At 38.6% G+C, this 21,294-nt stretch overlaps 1 protein-coding gene and 2 long non-coding RNA genes across 5 annotated transcripts in view; 2 read left to right on the top strand and 1 right to left on the bottom strand.

Annotated features, from left to right (window-relative positions):
- The first annotated feature begins 10 nt into the window (after positions 1–10).
- Positions 11–843, top strand: LOC138132539 (uncharacterized). The gene is made up of 2 exons (XR_011160100.1): positions 11–177; positions 517–843. It is a non-coding gene; the product is annotated as an uncharacterized lncRNA (long non-coding RNA).
- Positions 844–3,861: 3,018 nt separating this feature from the next.
- The window catches only part of Atf3 (Activating transcription factor 3), a 31,206-nt gene continuing 13,773 nt past the window's right edge, over positions 3,862–21,294 (top strand). Inside the window, exons 1-2 of one of the 3 annotated variants that reach the window (XM_069050046.1) lie at positions 3,863–4,074; positions 9,675–9,859. The gene's annotated coding sequence lies outside the window, so the exon portion shown is untranslated. Of the gene's footprint in view, positions 4,075–9,674; positions 9,860–21,294 lie in introns of all 3 variants that reach the window. The other 2 variants (XM_069050047.1, XM_069050045.1) reach the window with 2 other exon arrangements.
- Positions 6,193–8,930, bottom strand: LOC138132525 (uncharacterized). Its single transcript, XR_011160093.1, has 2 exons — positions 8,040–8,930; positions 6,193–7,977 (listed from the first exon to the last, which is right to left on the bottom strand). It is a non-coding gene; the product is annotated as an uncharacterized lncRNA (long non-coding RNA).

The following is a 21,294-nucleotide window of genomic DNA, read 5'->3' as shown; positions in this document are numbered from 1 at the left end:
ACGAGTTGTGGCTAAAGTATCAGCAAGAATACAAATCTACCCTTGTTTTAAAGTGCAATCGGACGGAAGTACACATAACACCAATAAAAAGGGGAAACTCCAATAATTCGAGAAAGGAGTACAAAAGGAGTAAAATTGTATCACTTTTCTCGAAGTAAATGGTGTCGGAACTATCTGGTAAGATAAAAACTGCAATTAGAGGCACAACAATTTGTGGAGTCTCGCAGAAGTGTTTTTTTTTTGTGTTTACCTTTTATGGGTGAAAATAATTCTCATTAAATGGTTTATTAAAGAGGAAGAATACAGATTGATTTTAAAATTAACACAGGACAAAATACCGGGCAGCTTGTATTGAGTTGTATGCTAATTTACCGACAGAGCAATTACCACTGCTTTTTATTTAAATGCGTAATTCGTGGATGTAATATTTATAATTTCAAAAATACGATAGTTCTGTAGAAGATTTAAATATTGGTAAGTAAACTACATTGCACGTTAAATCTTATATTTTTGCAGGGGAGAATAGCAGAAAAGTACAGATGACGTCTTAACCTCAATTTTACTGTTGAGAAGTTTTAGGATAGGCAGTCGAAATGTTTAATATCATTTTGAATCAATCGTTTATCATATATTTATACTATCTTGAATAATCTAAACGGTTGAAGTTGGTTTATTGTAGATGTAACCTGCATAGGCAACCAAATATACACATGTGCTATAACAGTGACAAAATTATTTCATCAGCTACGATGCGGCGATCCCAAACATTCGAGGTCAGCCTATTTTAATGCATACAAAAAGAGAATTATGTATTGATTTATTAATAAATGCCTCAAATATTGATTAGGTCCAAGCAAATTAATTATCAAAAATGTTCGGGATTTTTCTGTTATAACAGCAAAATGTTTTTATTTGAGAAAACAGTACAAAAAAAAAATACAGTTGCTTGTTATGTCTGTAGAATTCTGATCTACATCCAAGTTCTGTAAAATTCGTTTGTTGTGTGTCCGAGTGAGGGCACTACTACATTTTTTTCCGTATGTATGTATAAAAGAGTAATGCAGTTAAATGATTCCAAGATTAGGTATAACAAGTGCCGCCTGCTTGTGGTCTTGGAATCAGCGACAATAATAAAATAATTGCTCGCATTAACTGACCAACTCAACTTTCTGGTGTTATCCACAGTTATGCCGAAATAACTATTTCTTTGAATTTTCCTGGTAGGTAGATTCGATCAGGTAGCACCGCTAATTATAAAAATTAAAGTGGTTCAAAAAAGGTATGGAGCAGTTAACAAAGTGTGGGATCTAGAATCGAGCAAAAAGAAGAGTTTAGAATGTGCAACGATTATGGTTTGAATAATTTAATTATTTAATCGTTTGCGTAAAGTTATTCACTTGGATTAACTTTGGAACAAACATAAACGTTATCACATAAAATATAGAATTACAGGTATAAAAATATTCTGCTTTTTGCTTTGTTTATTCACACGGTGGTGTTTTTTTTTTTTTATTCTAAGATATGAAACTGTTCTTTTTTTTACTTTCCTCTCTTTTAAAATATTTTTAAATGAACAAACATGTTTTTTTTTTCATTTTTACGTGTTTCGAATAATTAATAGTTGCATGCATTTACAAATGATGACTATTCTCAGATTCGAATAACCGGACCTCCAATATCGAATATTCCGAATACTTATTTCAAAATAAATCAACAAAATGAAGACTGAAAAGATACTAGTTTAACGATGAAACTGGAGATCTTCACTTAAAAATGCAAGGATATAACTTCACTTTTTTCTGAAAGTTTTGCTCTTTTTACAATATTTGAATTTTTTTTCTGTATTCAGCAATTTTGAATTCTTAAGTATTCTTGACGCGCTATTCGAATTCCGTCGATTGGCCAGATTTCGAATGTTGAATACTTAGCTAGTACCTATATTATTTTCAAGGTATTTTACCTTGTACTAGTAAGACTAGCATAATAAATACATATGTATTTTTTTATTTTTGAAAAAATTACATAAAATATAATCGCATGATTCAAATCAAATGCTTGGTTTTATTTGTAATAGAAAAAAAGCAAAATTTGTGTAAACATACTTTGTATACTTAAATGAATACATATTTAGAATAAAATTAACAACGTTTATGTATATTTATGCGCATTGTAGTAAAATTATATCAAAGATATCTGTTTGACATGGTTAAATAACAAATACACGTTTTTATTTATGACTGTAAATAGAATTACTTGACCTTTAGATGGATGTACAGTTGTCGCGAAAAGTGGTTTGAAACGATTTTTTATGAATAAATATTGTTGCTTATTAATTATTTGTACATTAAGATTCGGTTGTAATCTTGTTGTCAGAATCCAAAATTGTTTTAGTCGTTCAAGAATTTTATTTGGACTTCTGTGAAGCCTAATCAAACTGAATATGTAGCAATTATTTTTTTAATGCTACCTCTTTTGGTTGATATTGCATACACATTGCGGTTTACTGGAGACAATAATTTATATTCTTAGGGTTACTGTTACTGTTAGAGGTGGCGTTTAGAATATTTATGAAATCAGAGTCATACTCCAAACATTGCGCACAAAGCGAGACATTCTTCCGTTATCATCGCAAAGATCTGTAAACAGAAACAAATCAAAAAATCGACTAAATTAGAAATCATCAAGTGGAAGAGAATGAAAGAACGAAGGTGAGATTTTGACGGTATCGAAGCAAAAAAAAACTGAAAATGCAGATGATTTTCTGGTGTTTGCGTACGATTCAGCCTCATTAGTAGCGGCGGCTGAAAAATGATCGATTAAGGCCAAGGCTTTCAAAAAGCACGATTAAAACAGTAGCAACTGAACGCGGCGAGCAACATGGGTATGCCTCCAAGGTCGTTCTTATATAAAGCTTTTTAGCGAGTTATCGAAGAGAGATAATATGTGTAAATCTACAACACACCATCGCCAAACTCATAGGTAGATACCGGATGGAACGGTATCTAGGAAAGTGAAAGGCAAAACGTATATTCTGACCTGGGACGCTGCGAACACCCGAAACCAACTCTTCAACAAACAAAAAAAAAGACCAATTTAGAGTCAACTTTTTGTTTGGACATGGTCGTTTGGGATTCGCGAAGCGTCAAAATCGTGCGCCGAATGCACAACAGACATGCAAATGATGGTTCTACCGATTGGTGGTTTCGAAAACCACCGCGTCTCCCATAGGTTGTCAGTCCGGGGTTCCCAAACAATCAAATAATTGAATTTCAGAACAATGCAAATTGTCAAAGATAAGTAAAATGAGGTGAAAGTGTGCATCGCGATTTAAAAAAATGCACGAGCGTTGCGAAAAAGAAACCAACGAGGAGGAAGACAGAATACAGAATCGAATTTTCGTGGTCACGGCTGGAGAATAATAAACGAGGAGGAGCGACGCGTGGCGCCCATGAAAACGGATTCGATTTACAATAATAAAATCAATCAGGAACATTAGCGAAAACGAATTCGAGTAAGTACCGGATGTGCACCGCGAATTTTACAGTCCCGCGGATCGCAGTCGGACACGCTCCCATATCACTTGGACAGTGGTTGACAAAATGTGGAACAGAACGCCCGTAGGAAGTGGTTAAGAGCACGAATTAATACACGATTAGGCAAAAAAAAAAAAAAACGGCCCAAGCTTGCTTCGGTTTTCGATCAATTTATTCGCATTGGCGGGCAACATGTATCTTAAATTCGTGACTATGTGAGCCGCGTCCAACCAATAGCGCGACAGCATGATGTCACGACGGACCAATGAGGGCCGACGCGCGTGACATCAAGGTCTAAAAATAGCGGTGTTATAAGGAAAACCGCACATGGGAGTGTATTATGTTTGAGTTTGGCGGAGCACGCGGGCGACTTAACTTCGTGAGAGGCATATGCGATGTTTATTATCCACGACGATACGAATTTTGGAAAATTGTGTCCGAATGATCATGTGGATAAGTGTCAGAGACTGTTAGTTCGTGACAAATATAAACTGATAACTTGTGGTTCGAATCCCGGCTGTGGCAGGTGGTTTTACGTGAGGTAAATATTTATATTTACCCTGTGCCTACGCTCATGCCCTCACCTTACCGCTTTTCTTGCAAACGCTTGATGCCCGCCTGCTGCACCCTCGCATCCACCACCACGACCGCCCCCGCTTCGCTGCATGACTTTGTTTACAGTAAACAGACGACGGTTTTCTGAAAAAAAAGCGCCACCGTCGCCGCCGCCATAAATTACCCCGACGAGTTTGTTTTGAAAATTTGCAACAACGCGACCACCTCACAAATATTTACACGAAATCCCTCTTCGGGGGCCGACAGTTATGACAGCATAAAAATGTAATTTATGGGCTTTAACGATTCCATGACCTCTTTCGTATCTGCATCCAGTTCTTGCTCCTGGAACGCCGTACATTGTAATTCCGAAAGAATTAGCGCGGCCTCCTACATAAGAATTAAAGTTCATTTGTAATCATAGGAGATCACAGCGAAACGGAGACCGTTGAATTGTAAATTATTGTTTTATAATGGTGGATATGGCAGATACAGAAAAAAGTGTTTGGTCGGTGTTGTCGCACTGCCCACGACACAACCGCCTCACTTGTAAACACAGCCTTACTTAAAGTGATTAATTAATAAGACCTATTAGGCGCAGGGTCCCCACCGGAGGGACGAGGCCTTCGAGAAGAGGTTGATATTTCCAATTTTTTTGACCCCTACACTCATAAAAATTTATGGGATCGAAATTGTAATTTTATAAATGTGGGTTAAGATACGCTCACATTTGAATACATTACGGCCGCCGTATGTACAAAACACATGGTCGACTTCCCACAGTCGAAAAGGGCAAATATTGAAAAATTTGCCTAAAAAAATGTCCCTCAAGAATCCATTTTAGATTCGCAAAGAAGTAAAACGTCAGTTCTAAGTGTTGCTACACAATTTGCACAAGTTTTTGATAATTCACAGCTTTTAAGACACCACAGATAGTCAAGCCGTAATAGACACAAAGTCATGTTTTTCATTTGTTGTGGCCCCTCGAATAGACATTTTGTCACGAAACTGAAGCGATTGCGCGTTGCAATTTTTTTAGAAAAGTTGCTAATGCAATAAATCTTTTGAGTACGGTGGTTTTGAATTCAAAGAAAACTTGACTCGGATTATAAATTAACCCAATAAAGGGACAGCGCTTCATCTTTTCAACATTTAAATATATTTTTGTTTATTTAAGTTGTAGAATCGGTCCAACTCTCTTGACGTAAAAACATTTGTAAGAAAAGTGTGTCCTCCCGGTTGACCACAATGTTTTATTTACGTACAATTTTATTCAAGTTTTCTTAGAATCTAAAAACACCACAGAAGGATTCTATTCTTGAGAAGCAATGATTTCTAAAGTGTGAGTTTTTATAAAATGCCGTCGGAAAAATAATAACTCCAATAAGTAGATACTTGTCAATACAAATGAAAATATGTATCGGTGAATCCGAGGGGTAGCAGATTAGTGTCAGTTTTGCTTAAGATACGTAGGTATTTCAAGATGTGTTCATATTTTAAATTTGGCGTTGAAGAGTCGATTGCGAGCGTACTACCGGATTACAACTCTGATAAGCTGTTTAAATCTAACCACACTTTTTGCGTGTTTTTAATATGCAATTTGAAAAATCACCCTTTTTTAAGACGAAAGATTGATCAGCTCTTTAAATTTAACCTCACTTTTTGCGTTGTTTGTGTTATTAATCTACAATTTGAAAAATCAGTGTTTTTAAGACGAGTGGTTCATTCACAATCGACTCTTCAACGCCAACTTCGACGGCAAATTAAAAAAAAAACACCCTTTATAAAGATTCTAAGTTGTAGGAATATCATAGCTTTCGTAATTTGTACTTTATATCATTCTGTTCAATATATTAAAAGATAATCTACAGTTTCTGTTTTTAGAATGGACTGGAATGGAATTTTTTTAAATAACTTGCGAAATGTTGTGAAGGTTTATGACAAAATTTTGCTATCTTAACAGCTGATAAATGCTAACGGTTCCCGGAAAGGGTTAGAAAAAATATATTAATCGCATTTTTTACTTTCAATAATAGAGGATGAAGGAAAGTCAGGGTATTGCTGGTTTGTTAGAAAGAATTAAATAAGAACTACATACAAGAAGTGCAGTAATATTTTTTTATTTCAATTAAACATCAGTCAAAAGTCTTCTAAATATGTTTTATCAGTTTTTCTGTCTTTTTTTGGTGTTGAATTCTCTCAGTTAATAGAAGTAACCAAAATGTCAGTATTAAGATGGACGAACACTACAAGCAATATTTTTATTTTTAAATATTGATCCTACATTTTCCGGTAAAGACTTCTCTAGTCAAGAAATTTGAAAAAATCATGACTTTCTTATAGGAGCTCGTTTTCAGACATTTCGAAAAAGTGTCTCTAAAATTCTATTCAAAAATATTCTCTTTGTAATGTGTTGGCCTGTGAAGCTTAAAAGAAAACGAAAAAAATCTATGGTTAAGTTGCAAAATACCCACATTTTCGTTGGCTTTCAATTTTTTTTTTCTTTTTGGTACGGGGTATGCACACTGATTAAGAACTTGCTCGTTTCTCATTTTGAAGCAAGCAAAACTGCTGAAATCATTAGTGTCCGACCGAAACCATGTTTTTCAGCCGAAACCGAAACCTAATTTCGGCCTTTGTATGTACCAGTTTCGACCGAAACCGAAACTCTCGCCGAAACTTTTGAATTCAGTTACTTTTTGGACACAGATCTTTGTAATTAGGTACAACTGTTTGTCTTCAATCCAAAAATAAACAAGAACATCTTTATGCTTACTATTTTTATTATAAATCAAAGTAAAAAAACAACTTCTGTCAGTCTTAATTCAACATTTTTATTGTTTTCAAATGTCATAAATTCTCATTTTTCTCCTTTGTAAACTGCCTCCTAACTGCTCTAAAGCAAAAAATAGCAAATAACCAACCGTTGCCCTAGACAACACATTCAAAGTGACATTTCTTGAAAAATTTGTCAAAACTGTCAAAATCATTTTTAATAGATTTGAATGCTTTGGGGACGTCGTTTCAATCAATAAAATTTTGTATGCAACTCGTTTCTGTGCAAATTGGGCTTTTCTAATTGCCCTCGAGGCCTTAAAATCCTCGCTACGCTCGTATTTCAATCTGGCCTCTCGGGCAATGGAAAAGCCCAATTTACACAGAACCTCGTTGCATAAATAACTAATAAGTATTATCGGGTGTTTTTTTTTTAATTTCACCTCATAGGTAGTAGGCGTTGAAGAGTCGATTGTGAATGCACTAACGGCTTACGGATCGCGGATCAGTTGTTTAAATCTTACGATTTACACGAGTGGTGCGTTCACAATCAACTCTTCAACCCCTACTACAAGGTGAAATTAAAAAAAAAACACCCGATACTTAATAATAATCAAATCAACAACGAGCCTGACGCGACAAAAAACAGTTTCGGTTGGAGCCGAAAGTTCGGCCGATTTTTGGTCGAAACCGGAACTTCTCTTATTTTCAGCCGAAATTGGCAACTTCTTAATATTGGGCAAATCAGAGAAATTATTAAAAAAAAACTTGATAAACCGATAGTGCTGTACAATTATTATCGATCAAATGAACAACAAAGCACTACGTGCGCGTGTTGTAATCCCAGTTTTGAAATTTAGTAGATTCGAATAAAACTGTCATTGAAAGAACGGTTAATTCAGGTTAATTGTGACTTCCGACCTGCTATTAGTACTATAAAATGCGATATTTAAATATCCTATTTACACAAAATGAGGCTTCATAGGTTAGAGACAGGACATCCTGCATACGACAAATTGAGAAATAATAATCTTATCACAAAACAGGAGAATACTTCGGTCTCTTCCAAAGGAATAAATCTTTCGACAAACAAGCCAACCAGTTTCTGGGACACCTACAAATGCGGAAAATCCTATTTGTTCTCACGGGAACGCAACCTTTGAAGGCGAATTTTACCATTTCTGGCAGTATTTCAGAACCTCTGAACGCGCACCGTTACAACCAACATTTTTGACACGAACCCATGATTCCATTATGGAGCTCGAATGGGAATTGCCATTTTATAACCGATCGAGAACCACAACCGGAAACGAAACCGATAAGACGAATTCACGCTCACAATCGGTCCAGATCGAAATGGCGACAAAAAGAAACGCCAATTCTTTCGGGCACACGCCCAACATCCTCACAGTTGCACCGCTGCAGGGCTCGCACTGCTCTAATCAAACCATTGCAACCGGATCGGCGATAAGCTCTGACAAGCCACGTGCGCAACGTCAGTTGCACCGCACCTCGACGTTTGATAACGCGGCGACTTGTCCAATCTGTCTGGAGGGCCGCCATTTTTCTGCTTTTGGAATCGGGGTCGCCAGTTCCCGCAGTTGTTAATCATCGACTCCCAAATATTTGAGCATTGAGGAATGTATTTACAAATATGTAAGAGCGCCGGTCGCTGTTTTGACGGTTCCTGGAGGGTGTCCATCTGGGACAATTTAACAGCGTTTCGCATCATCGGTCACCCTAATTGGTGCGAAGCGGTAATTAAACGTCCGAGTGTAACACGCAATTCTTGCCAGCTTTGTCTTCCAGACGAGGTCTTAATGGGCTCGAGCCGGACGCTTCCTATTATCATTTTCGCGACTGCTCTGGATAATTTTACGGCCAATAACTGAAATTTTCAAGTGGAGTGGGTTGCGAATTAATGTTCGTGTGGTGATAGAGTATCGCGGGTCTTCGGTGACCAAAATCTGTATCTTCGCCCACACAAGAATGCGCGATAATGGACAGTTTCAACCGAATCGGCGATCGCCAGCTCCAACAATTTTTATCCACTCGGGAATTAACTGATTTACAACTTCTTCACCAATTGAAGGCTATTTGCAGGTCGGCTTATCTCGCACCAACTCGCTTTTATTACTTTTTAATTAATAGAAGTTTGAGCGATGGTGCTCACTTAACAACACTCCAATGTAGTTTTTTGTTTTGCTTTAGGTCAAGATAATAAAGTAGCAGAGTTGATTGGCAGATTTGGCGGCGGTGATAACTTTTTTTTTTTTCTAAATATTTGCACGCCGGTGAATACACTGCAAATAAAGTCACTTATCTAAATATAATACCGGATGGAATTTACACGTCGTATTTTATCAAAAGTAATGTAAATGTGCAAAGACACTTAGTCTACACTTTTAAGCAATGTTTGTAACGGTATTAGGAACATTCCTGGCAACTCGTTTTTGAAAAATCCCACTTTAATTTACGATCCGAAACTTGATAGCCTCCTCCGGGCGGTTTTCGCCCGTTTCGGTCGTCGAAACCTCCCAGTGGATACGTTTCATGTAATTGGCGAACATAAAGAAATTACAGTTGTGGTGAGTAGGCAGGACTCCCGGTTTTATGGCATCTCTCTGGTTGCACTTGATCCGGACGAAGAAGAGCCATTCCAGCGGACAATTATGCAACGTTCGTGGCACAGAAAGATGCAATCGCTTAACATTATTGTTTCGGAGAAGTTAACACCGCGACCGCGCAAATAAAGAGGCGGATGTTATTTATTTTCACATACAATTACATTTTATTTATTTTTTTTATTAGTGAGGCGAAAATAATTATCGTCGGCGGGGCCTCTTCGTCGCCGTGCTAATTCGTTGCACATAGACAATAAAATGGCGTTGAAAATTTCCACGTGACGGCGGTTCTTGTGCAACGATGGAGCAGGAGGACTCCGAACGAGATTCGACCACGTGCTGCAGGATATCGATAAATAAGACGCGTCGAAGGTAAATAAACACGAGCTTAATTTATGCGTCACGTTTTTTCAGAGGGAATTAGCATTTTCCTCGTTAAATTCGATTTTGATGTCATAGATGGAATAAGGAATGAGGCGGATTAATCATTGCTTAATAATGCTAGGTGCAACTCGGCAAAAAAGTTCTATAAATAGTGGTTGTGTCCGGGCCCTTGGTACGAAGAAATGTGTATCGGCTACTACAATAGATCACTTGCTCTCTGGTTACGCCTTGACGCCCACGCTCTTGCATTTCAATAACTAATTGCTAAACGCGGCGTGACCTTAACGTATCGGATGAGTTCATAAGGTAAGGCAAAACAACATACAAATCGATTGAATGACGGTTTCCCATCTATTTACAAGGCCGCCGCGGAGCATCTTCAATGTTTGTTGTTGACGCCCGAGGCGCTCCGAAGGTACGACTTCTAAGGACACTGATTGTCAGACGGTCGGCGTTTTGTTTCTAATCTAGCCGGCTGCGAGTTCAATTAGATCTAATTGCTGCAACTAACACTTGGCGTTTTACGATCTTCTTGCAATTTACGTGTTTGCAACGTTTTTTCTTTCGTCGGGTAATTGATCAAATTGTTGGCAACTGGGTCAAGAAAGAATTGCCAAATTTTCTCGATAACCATCGCTTCTTCGTCCCACAACAAATTTGTTTTCGCGCCTGACCTTCCTCCTTTACCTTTTGACAATGCTGGTATTCATCCAAACATGAAGAATCGACAATTAACTCCGTTAAGCACTTAACTACTTACCACCGTTTTTTGTCACACGTAACTACATTCTCATACATTTTGCCTTCGGTGGTTTCGTCTGTTTCGTACTTTTGACTTTACCACGTTATCACCATTTATCAGCGACGAACTTGAAACATCGCCATACCACATGCGTCACAGGAAACGTAGTATCACGTGCACATTTTTCAGTGCATTTCCATGTGGGAAATCCGTTGTTTTCCTTCCGACGTCTGGCCGAACGATCAAAACCAGATCAAAATATCGAGATTCCTCAACTCCTTCGCGCCCCGTATTGGGCGCCAATGTTGTACGCAGCAGCGTTATCGCTGGTAATAAATTTTACGGGGAGCGCAATCAAGATCTGTATCGTTGTTGAGACCGTTGCACGGAAAAATATTTACCAACTTTCCATTCATTAAGTCGATTTTTTTATTGTTATATGTATTATGGTTCGCCTCCGCGTCTCCCACACAAAAGTACATAAAAAAATTAATAACAGCGTAAATCAAAAGAAAGGCGAATTAAAAATAAATGAGGAACCTAGAATGCAACAAATCGAAAACAAGTTTAATGGTTAGAGGGATTTTTAGACGATCTACGCGTAGGACTGCATTTTCAGATTGATCACACAGCTTTCAGCAGAAATCGGACTGTTGCAGCGTTTTTGCAATTTCGTATAAAGAAATTTGTTCTCGACAGGATCTGGGAAATTTGCCAAACAAGTGTTAGAACAGCCCATAAAATTGGTAGAAATCCAGTGTTTAAAAGATTAATGATTTGCAATAATACTAAAGAACCAGAATTTATAACTGGGCTTTGGAGCGAGCAATGAAAAATGGAACTTCAAAGACGCACTTCAGTTGTCCCCAAACGCAAACATCTTGAATCACACGGATTTAGAAGTCCGTCCTATTTTACCTGTTCGCATTATTGAAAAAAAGAAACCTCAGGATTAGTCACTTTGACCACCTTGATGGAAGATGGGAAACGGCTGTAAACAGGAGTTTTAACGATGGTGTGAAAGGATTTTTCTCGTTTAGTGATGATTCTCCACACATGACATCATCCGACATCGATAGACGTTTGATAATGATGATTAATAAATAATGAATCGATTTGCAGAATTTGGCCAGAAAATACATCCAACACCGCACTCTTGCCAGGCGAAGATCGGTGCACAACTGCACTTCGGGAAATTTTCTTTCGGAATGATTGAATTGCACTTGATTGGCTGCAGTCGGCGAATTCCTTTTTTAGTTTAAATTAAACTAATCGCCCCACAACGTGATCATTTATCGGTCAATTCAGCAGAGTGTCGAGTCATTCATCCTATTTTATGGTCGGCACCGCGTTTTTTCCATAATGAATTGTTTATCCGCCGATTTCACAGGCATTACAGCGTGCCACTTTTGTTTGTTACCAGTAAACAATTTTTGTTTACTTGTTGTTTTTTGGATCCATAAGAAGCAAGATAAACAGTTAGGAGGTTCAGGTCGGGTCGATAGAGAAGACAACAATGCGACCAACCCGGAAAGAAATCGGACCTCCGAACCGTGTTTCTGGCAAACCTGCACGTCTGGGAGCGGACCTAATGATAGGTTGGGGCCAAAGAGGCGAGTTTCTTTGTGGTGAATCTGACTTCATCGATATTTTCATTAGTTAATTCCCTTATGTCAGAGCGTTTTCACCGTTCTAGCACCAAACCTATAATCGGTTCGCTAATTAGAGAGACTGGCGGCTATTGAAATTCAAATTTTATGCACATGTTCTATACACATAAGGTCTAAATGTTGCTAATGCGAGCGGCAAGCCTTCAAAGAAAATGGGCGTGATCCACATGCAAATCTACACGCAGTTTAAAAAGCGATACGTTATCTGCGAATGTGGCCAAAGTCGTCGCCGGCTCATAACCCAGTTTTCGATCGGATCGCTCATTAGAGACCGATTGTGTGAAAAACAATGAAGAAAAAACCGATCGAAAGGTGTGCTGGCTTAATTTCATTAGCATGAAATCATTGTCACGGCCTGTTTTCAGTCATTCAGCAGGAAATATCCTGGCAGACCGCCTGACGCTACCGACCACACATATCCTTTAATACTGAATGTCTTGAATGAGTGTTATGACAGTGACGCAATCGCTTTGCAGAAATCTTCCATATACCAAGAAGGATTACTCACGTCGTGATCAGCTCTTACTACAACGGATGAGTCTTGTTCGATCGGACTAGTCCTGCAGGCGCTTCGCAACCCCCACGCGTCAATTTTGTGGACAAAGACCCGCATCTGTGCCCCATTACGACTGTCACTTTTATGATGATAGAACGTTTTGTTTTCGAATTTGTTTTATGGAAATTTCAGGGGGACCATTAATTTATTAAGCTAATTACGGGGTGAAACAGAACCATCGGCGTCACGAAAGGCCACCCGCTTGTCGTCACGAAACGACTTGCATTCGACAAATTCCGGGCCCTGCAGCATTGCATTGTTGGAGATGACCATAGATAAAAACTTCGGGAGATAGGACATGTGTGTACATTTAGCCAATGATGTTGTCTAACCTGTTATTAAATCGTTCCGCTCGCTATATAAATGTTAATGTTGTTTGGCTATTTAACAATGATATTGGTTAATTTATAGATGTGTAATTATTAGCGATTGTGATTCGAAAAAAATCGACGGCCTTGGTTTTTTCGCACGTTTCGACTGAAAATAATGTGGCCATTATTTCGTTAAAACAATGGACAAGTCGAAGTCGTACACAGGAAAACGTTGAAGACTTCAAGGCTCCCTCCTGAAATTATACACACAGAAGGAAATGGACCATGTGTTATGTCGGCCATAAAAATGTTAATATTACGTACAGCGTTTTTATTGCTGTTCTGCATATGTTATATTTAACGAACTGGTTATGTAATTCTCATTAGAAAAGTTCACAAAGTACGAAATTGCACGATCGAAATGCCGACTTTGATCTGAACCGGATCCATTGTTGGATTATGGGGGGTTTTAGGTTAATTAGCTACACACAACGCCACTCTTTACGACCGCTTTTTCACATTTCAACGTTTTATGGCGCGCCACTAAATTCGTAAGGATTATCTCCGATCTGTACTTTCTCGAACTGCACCTTCATTTCTACAACGAACAATCAAAAGGGGATCGCGTGCCCAACTTCCCTAAATAATGTTGATTAAATCCGAGTAGGAAAATTGTGATGGAAACATCGCCGATCGCTCCGCCGACACCGTTCGCGGAAGAGACTGGTGTGGTTGCTCTTTATTAATGAACACCCACTTGTTTGGTGTTCTTCTGGGAATATGCGTTAATGAGTTTACGTCCTCGGACAGGTGTTCGATGTTCGAAATTCGTTAATAGAACCAAGGTTATCCACCACGAGAACTCCTAATGTGCCACGTCTAGATGTTTCCCAAATTTTCTGATTAAATTCAAGACATGTCCCACTGTTAACTTTGTTTGTCCATTTCACAACAACACGACGAGGTGAGAAATCCACGACGTAATGAGCTTTCCAGAACTGTGATGATAGAACCAGTGAGTAATAATGAATGAGCACCTACAATTCTAATTTTGAATTTACAATGTTGTGGTCAACAATCGTAATTTTTACAAAGAACTACAACGATACCCCAGACACAATATTTTTTTGGAAAACATTCGTTCAACTTTTAAACTTCCTCATTCCACGATAAAAATCAATTTTGGGAACTTGAAACGATGATGTCAAGGTTTCAGCGTCTGGTTGATGGATGGTAAAAATTGATTTTCCTTTTTATAGAGATGTGTTGAAGGATATGCTGTGTTGAAAACCGAATTTATCACTGTAGCGCGTTTTAAAATGATTTTCAGTCAGTTTTTCTAATCTTAAACAAAACTCTAGAGATTCACCAAGAACCAGTTTAACCTTTCAAGTATACAGTATTTAGTTAACACTTGCATACTTTCCAACAAAATACCTCTAAAACTGATTCGAATTTTTCTCTTTTACTGCAACTGCTGTTACGAAACAAATGCAACTTTTAAAATTTTTAACAGAAAATTTAAATCCTTTCTACTCCTAGGGAAGATTTTTTTTTGGATTAAACATTCTCCAGGATTTCCTTCAGGACATTTTTTTTAATCCTTTCATTTCGAGTCTAATTTTTAAGCCCATTATGTGTTGTAAATTTGAATCGTCCAATTACTTCTTCCATCTTGCATTCAAATCTTGATGCCCAGAAGTAGGGGGCCGTACGGTTTAACTGATTTAACCAGTTAAAGCAATTAATCTGTGGTTAAACCGGTTAAAAAAGCGAAACCAGCTGAAGATCCAAAGCAGCTGAATAAATTAACTGACCAATAATTAATTAACCAAGTTAACTACTATAACTGAACGGGCTTAATTTTCAGCTAAATAACCAAGTTAAACCTTTAACCGGGTAAGCAAGCTGATCTGAGTTCGCTTGTTAATTTTTTGGCCAATTTAACTCTTGGGTTGTTTCAAATAGTTACCCATGCCAACCAGTAGAGCCCTCCTCACAACCAGACCTTGTTTGTTCCATCTGGTGGTATATAATTTCGTCCATTACCACCCAAGAAGACTCAGATTCCAGAAGTAAAATGTTGAAATCTTTTTCTGGGTGGCGCCAATTATCTTGACCCGCAAGTTTGTCACACCTTTTCGCCTCTTAACTTCGCCATTTATGCCCCATTGGCAATAATAAAACCCGTGAAGCTCCATCCTAAGCGTTGCATAACTATAAAAGGCCCGGAATAACTTTGGACCGTCCAGGATCATAAACGAAGCCTGTTTGACGAGTTTAAAATTTGTTTTCGTGTTGTTGTTGTTGTTCGTTTTCCAAACACATAATAGTTTTATTTGAAGATCGTGTGTCCAAAAACTTGTACTTTTTGAAGCATCCACAGCGAAGCGCGCATGTCATAAACCGAGAAATATGACTGTTTTTAGTTTACAATTAAGATGACTTTTTGTTTATACTCAAACGTGTATTATTTAAGTGAAAATAAATATTTACATGTGGCATCCGTGGCAACTTCTACGCTCGAGTGGATGTGTTCGGAAGTTTTGCGGTCGCGCGTTTCACAATTTTTTTTTTATTTGGGACTCATTTAAATAAAGCGGAGGATGTTGATGTTTGCCGAGAGCTGAGAAAGGAGTTTGAAGGGTCGAGTGCCCTTGCAGCTATGTTTTGATACAGTGCTAATGTGCAGGTAGGATGTTTTTTCGGATCTGTTTAGCATATTCGGCCGTGTTTCGGGAGAGATCGCGGAGTGAGTTCCGCGACTGTTGGGAAATTACATTCGCAAAATCTTTATTTATGATGGAGATAAGAGTCGCAAGTGGCGGCTCGGCTGTTTATCTAGATTCAAATTGCAAAAAAGTAGACACGCTCAATCCGAGTCGGGATTGAACAGCTCCATAAAGTCACTCAACTGCGATCGGATCCGTCTAATGGCGGCGGAGCTAAGGATGGTGGTATTTTGACGGCGGGCATCCTCCAATTCGGCTTAATGACGGTTAATTATTTTCGCAGCACTTGAATGAAAAGAGTGTTTGTTAGTCTGGCCACAAAAAGCGGCGACCTTGTCGGTCGCAGTTAGAATCCATTAAAGTTGCATTATTTTTCATTTTGGTGCAAAATTCTTTTGTTATCTAAACCAAGGTTTTTTTAAATGCTAGCATGCTAATTAATCGGAATTTATTTATTCCAGTGAGCAGTTGTGGCGTTCGTGCCAACCTTTAGACAGTCCATCACCGGCTCGGAATAGAAAACAAAATGGAAACACAAAAAAACCGAAAGTGTTTTCCTGCGAAACTAGTTTGGCAAAAGTCACGCCAATAAAACAATTGATGCATCACGCGTCAAATGTTGACCGTCGACCATTAATCACTGTCAGCAGCGCTGTCGATCATATTTTATTGGCAACGGACGGAGCCAGCTGCAGCTCCTGCAGGAGCGCAGCGCTCCTGCAGATTCGCGTAATAATCGCGAGGACGTGCGACATAAATTACACGGAACAATTTCCTGTTGCGCAACGCGGGCCCACCCTGTAGCATTAACAAAGTTAATGACGGCTATTCATAGTCCAAGACTACAAGATAGAGGCTCGCCCGGCCTAAATGGATGTCATGCTAGGACACCAACTAATCGCAGCCATTTGTTTTGGGCAAAGATGTGCGAAACGAACACGCCGCCGGCATGCCTCGCCGCTCCCGCCATTGTCTGATTTTATCGCTTCACCCTGTATCACCGTGTGGTCGCAGGACGTGAGGGCCCCTCCTGCACGCCTTTATTAACATTTCATGCGCGGTTTTATTTTAGACCTTTCGAAAATAAGCGACATCCGAGGTCATCGATGAATTTCGTTTGAATTGTGGAAAACAAGCGGACGATGCGGTCGGGGCACCGCCTCCTGCTGCACCAGGAGCCATCAATCTAATTTTACCATTTCGACCACTTCAAGACGCGGACCGTTAATTTAGCCCATAGGGGAACGCTGATTAGCCCCCCATTTGGTCAATTACGGGATGCCTATCCCGGGTTTACCGACAAATTTAATTATTCATCGCGGGACTGGGGCTGCCATCGGTTTCCTTCTTGACTTTGAAAAAATCACCATTTTTATCCACTTCAAACTAAATTTCCTAAATGGTTTAACTTAACACACTATCGCGTGTTCATTTAAATTTCTCCTAAAAGTTGGCGTTGAAGAATCGACTGTGAACGCACCACGGAGTACGAAGCGCGGATCAGCTGTTTAAATCTAACCTCAGTTTTTGCCCCAAAAACAGGATTTTACTCATCCGTGTACATTTTATGCGGTTTATGCCACATGAAATAATATGTTTAGTGAGGTTAATAAACATGGTCTTTTTACAGTAATTCGTGTAATTACTCGAATACCGTTCGTGATCCTTAAAATACAAGATATTTAATACCTGAGCAGTGGCAGTACCTACTTAAATATGTAAAATGTTTGCAAAAATTGTAACGAGGTCTTCCTCAGTCTCCAACGATTTGTGATTGACGAATTAAAACAATTGTACAAACCTCACCTGTGACAGAGGAAAATTGTGAAAAACTCCGAAAAGGAAAATAGCGATAAGGAACTTAAATATTGTTTGTTTGTGGAACCCATAGAGGTACCATATTTATTTGACAATATTATCTCAATTGCGGCAATATCTCGCCATGTTTAAAAACAAAATTTCTCTACTAATTAAGCTGCGATAAGTCGACCAATAAATTAAATTTGTTGTTGCAATTAACGCATTTTTGTATATCCGTTTCGTAAGCCGTTAGCGCGACGCAAAACTGTTTACACCTTTGATATTTTGCAAGTACGGGGAACAACTTTGAAAAATCTTGGAGGAGTCACAGCTCCGGTGAAATATATTTGCAAGCGTGGGTGTCCCATCTGAAACCCGTCCAGTTCGGACACCTAGCCTGGCCCACCTGAAAGGGGAAGATCCGGGATTTTTGGCGACGTCACGTCATCTTTTGACCGATTGTTTCCTGTCTGGTCTAGGTGGTACCGCATACAAAATTAGAGACGATTTATTGTCCACTGAATAAAATATAAGCAACGTTAATTTTAGACAGCCGATTCGCTTATTAAGAACGGGAAGTCGGGGCCCGATCGCGTTTCTCGCGTCCATAAAAAACCAGGATCCTTTTGTCCCTTGGAGCGCCAGGACATGGCATTATTTGTCAAGTCGCAAGTTAATCCGATTCTCTTTGATGTTGTGGCTTTTCGGTGGAAACCAAGTGATTTAATGCCAAAGCGATGGAATTATTCGACAGCGCAGCAGAAGAGAAAAAGCGGAGCAGATGTTTGGAATCAAGGACACAACGAAAATCTCAATAACAGACGGCGCAACTGGGCCATGTTGGAATCCAGTCGCGCTTTGTGCACTGAAATACCAAATTAGAGGGATTAGGCGTCGCATGTCGCCTTTTTGAATTCCGTTCGTTTTCTTTGATGGATTGCTCGAAATTATGCAAACGTGATTTATGAATGGCAAAAACGCGACTCGAATCGAGTCGAGTGGTGAAACTGTCGAAGGCGTGGAGGGCCATCGAAACCGCAGGTTAAAGTGCGTCTATTAAGACATGTGCCTCGAAGATACGATTTTTTCAGTGTGTATAATTTCATTATTTGGCGAGCTTTCACTCGTCGATTATTAAAAAAATCCTAATAAAATTGCCGACGATTAAAATCTCGAAATGAAAGTCGCAGTCGTTTTAAAATATTCATTATGTACGAGGTGATTGCTCAATAAATCACGCGATAAACATTTCGGGTACAATAATGGGAGTCGTGCACCCTATAGCTCGCGGGAGCGATCGAGATCTTTGCAATCTGTGTGGACGTGCAGGAATGTCAATGTCTCCAATAAAGAGATCACCTCAATAAATCGTGGAAAAACTAGAGAATACAGCTGCACTGTGACATATTGCGATACATTCGTTCAACTCCCAACTGGCAGAATCCATTTGTTAATTAGAACACGTTCGAAAATATTCCCGGACTTGCCTCGGCACCGGCAAATGCATGTAAAGCAAATTAAATCTCCACAGCATAAAATTGCGATGTTAAAATTAAGTATGAGGCTAATAATTATTATTTACTGCAAACGGCCAGAGTGTGCAAGTTAATATCACGTTTCTGCAGTTCGCATCGCATAATTATCGGCTAGTGACCTGCACAATATTTGGATTCTCTTAGGCGATAGTCTTTAATAGCAAATCAAATTCGCCGCTAGACCCGTTACAAGGATGTTGCAAATTAGTGTTAATCGACAAGGATTTGTTAAGTCCATTTACTGCCAACCGCTGCATCGCGTGCTTAATAGGGTGTTCACCTTTACTAGAAAATTCTTGGGGTTAGCAGACTTAACCATGTTGACAATACTGAACCGTTCAAGTTTTCCTGTTGCAAAACGATAATAAAATATTTAATTTGCTCAGCCCGATAAGCTAGATGACTAAGATAAGTTTATGCAGATGCGGCGTAGAAATTGTGACAGCTAATAATTTATCCCGCTTTATGTTTAAAAATATTTGAAATTATTCCAATTTTAAATTGTCCATAAAACTCCAACAGATCGATGTTCCTCAGATGTGGTTTCTTTATTTGCCCAACGCAAATTCAGACACTTCCGGAATGGAATCCATAAATATCGAACAATTTTGAACCTTCTCTATCACAGTTGATGTTTTCAACAAATTATTCAAAGTCGGAAGAGGTCCAGACGCTAAGAATTAAATTGACAAGGTCTAGATTAGATGTGTTTGTTTATACGTGCTCGGTTATTTTCAAGTTTCATTCAATTATTAATGTATTAATTATCACTCGGATCTTTTTCATTCAATTCGGTGTTATCTGCGCCACAATCGTGTCTGATTATTTTGATAACTTGATGTTCTTAGAAACCCAAGAAGTTGTTTTAAAATGGCGGATGCTAACGCTGTTTTGTCAAGATAAAAATATCCTGATAAGATTTCGCAAGCTTTGTGTTCAATTCAAAATAAATACTAGGTACTCACGCAGAATTTTATGTACTTGTGCACACACACACATCTAATTAATTCTGTTCAGTGTAATGAATTCTTCGAAAATGCATATCGATATCGAAATTTTATTCAAATTATTTGGTAATAACTGATTGCTGAACGAGATAAATCCCGACACTTTTAAAAATGTTTTTCTGTAATCAGCATTTGATCACAGATTATTTTTTTAAATTTCTATTCTTCCTGTCTGTCATTATGACTCAAAATAGAATGCCCCACTAAATAATCCCTTTTTGATGAAAATTATTTTGTGATTTAACAATCTGGACGTAACGTGGTGAATGAATTATTTTTGAAAAGGCGACCGTTAAAGAGCTAACCTCCGATCTTCATTAGCACTTCCCATCATTAGAAAAATAAACATTAGGAAATCGGTACAAAGGTGAAGATAACTTGCTGCATCGATAAAAAATAAATTTTACAACAGCTGTGATAAAGATTGGGGACGTATTTTTCGGCCTAGTTCTATTCAATCTGTCAATCAGCGGTCCGAAAACGATTCTCCAAGCCCATTGCTATTATGTTATTACCGGTTGATGGGCCTATACATTACATTTATGTCCTTTAATTTCCATAATTTTGATCCGTGTAGGCTTAACATGTTTGTTTAACTTCCTCTGCCTCCCGTTCTCGACCGTCATTGATTGTTGATTTCGTTTGAAAAATGCAAATGCACACAAATTGCCCAACAAAATTTTACAAAATTCCTGCACGGTTTCATAACGAAAATAAACAAACAGTGTGGGTCTGCATCTGATTAGAGTCGATGATTTTTCGAAGGATTGGGGGAATTCGAGTTGGCCGGAATTGCTTCAATCAATCCTTTTAAATACTAAATTCTGACATTTATTGGCTGCAGACGCAATATATTTCTCTTGACAGCTTGAGTAAGTTTTATGCGGACGGTGTTAATTATTTATGGAGTTTTTCATCCGGCTTCGACACCTGTGAATTCGACTCTTTGATAACAAATTCTTAGACAATGCCACCAAATGTCAAAATAAATTAGTGAAGAGGTCACGGAGAGCCGATTATCGTCGATCGAGTTCATCGTGCCATTTTTGTTTGGTAATTAAAGTGTTCGA

This window comes from Tenebrio molitor, chromosome 6 (assembly GCF_963966145.1).
Source record: "Tenebrio molitor chromosome 6, icTenMoli1.1, whole genome shotgun sequence".
Classification (NCBI taxonomy): domain Eukaryota; kingdom Metazoa; phylum Arthropoda; class Insecta; order Coleoptera; family Tenebrionidae; genus Tenebrio; species Tenebrio molitor.
This window is presented reverse-complemented; position numbering and strand designations above follow the sequence as displayed.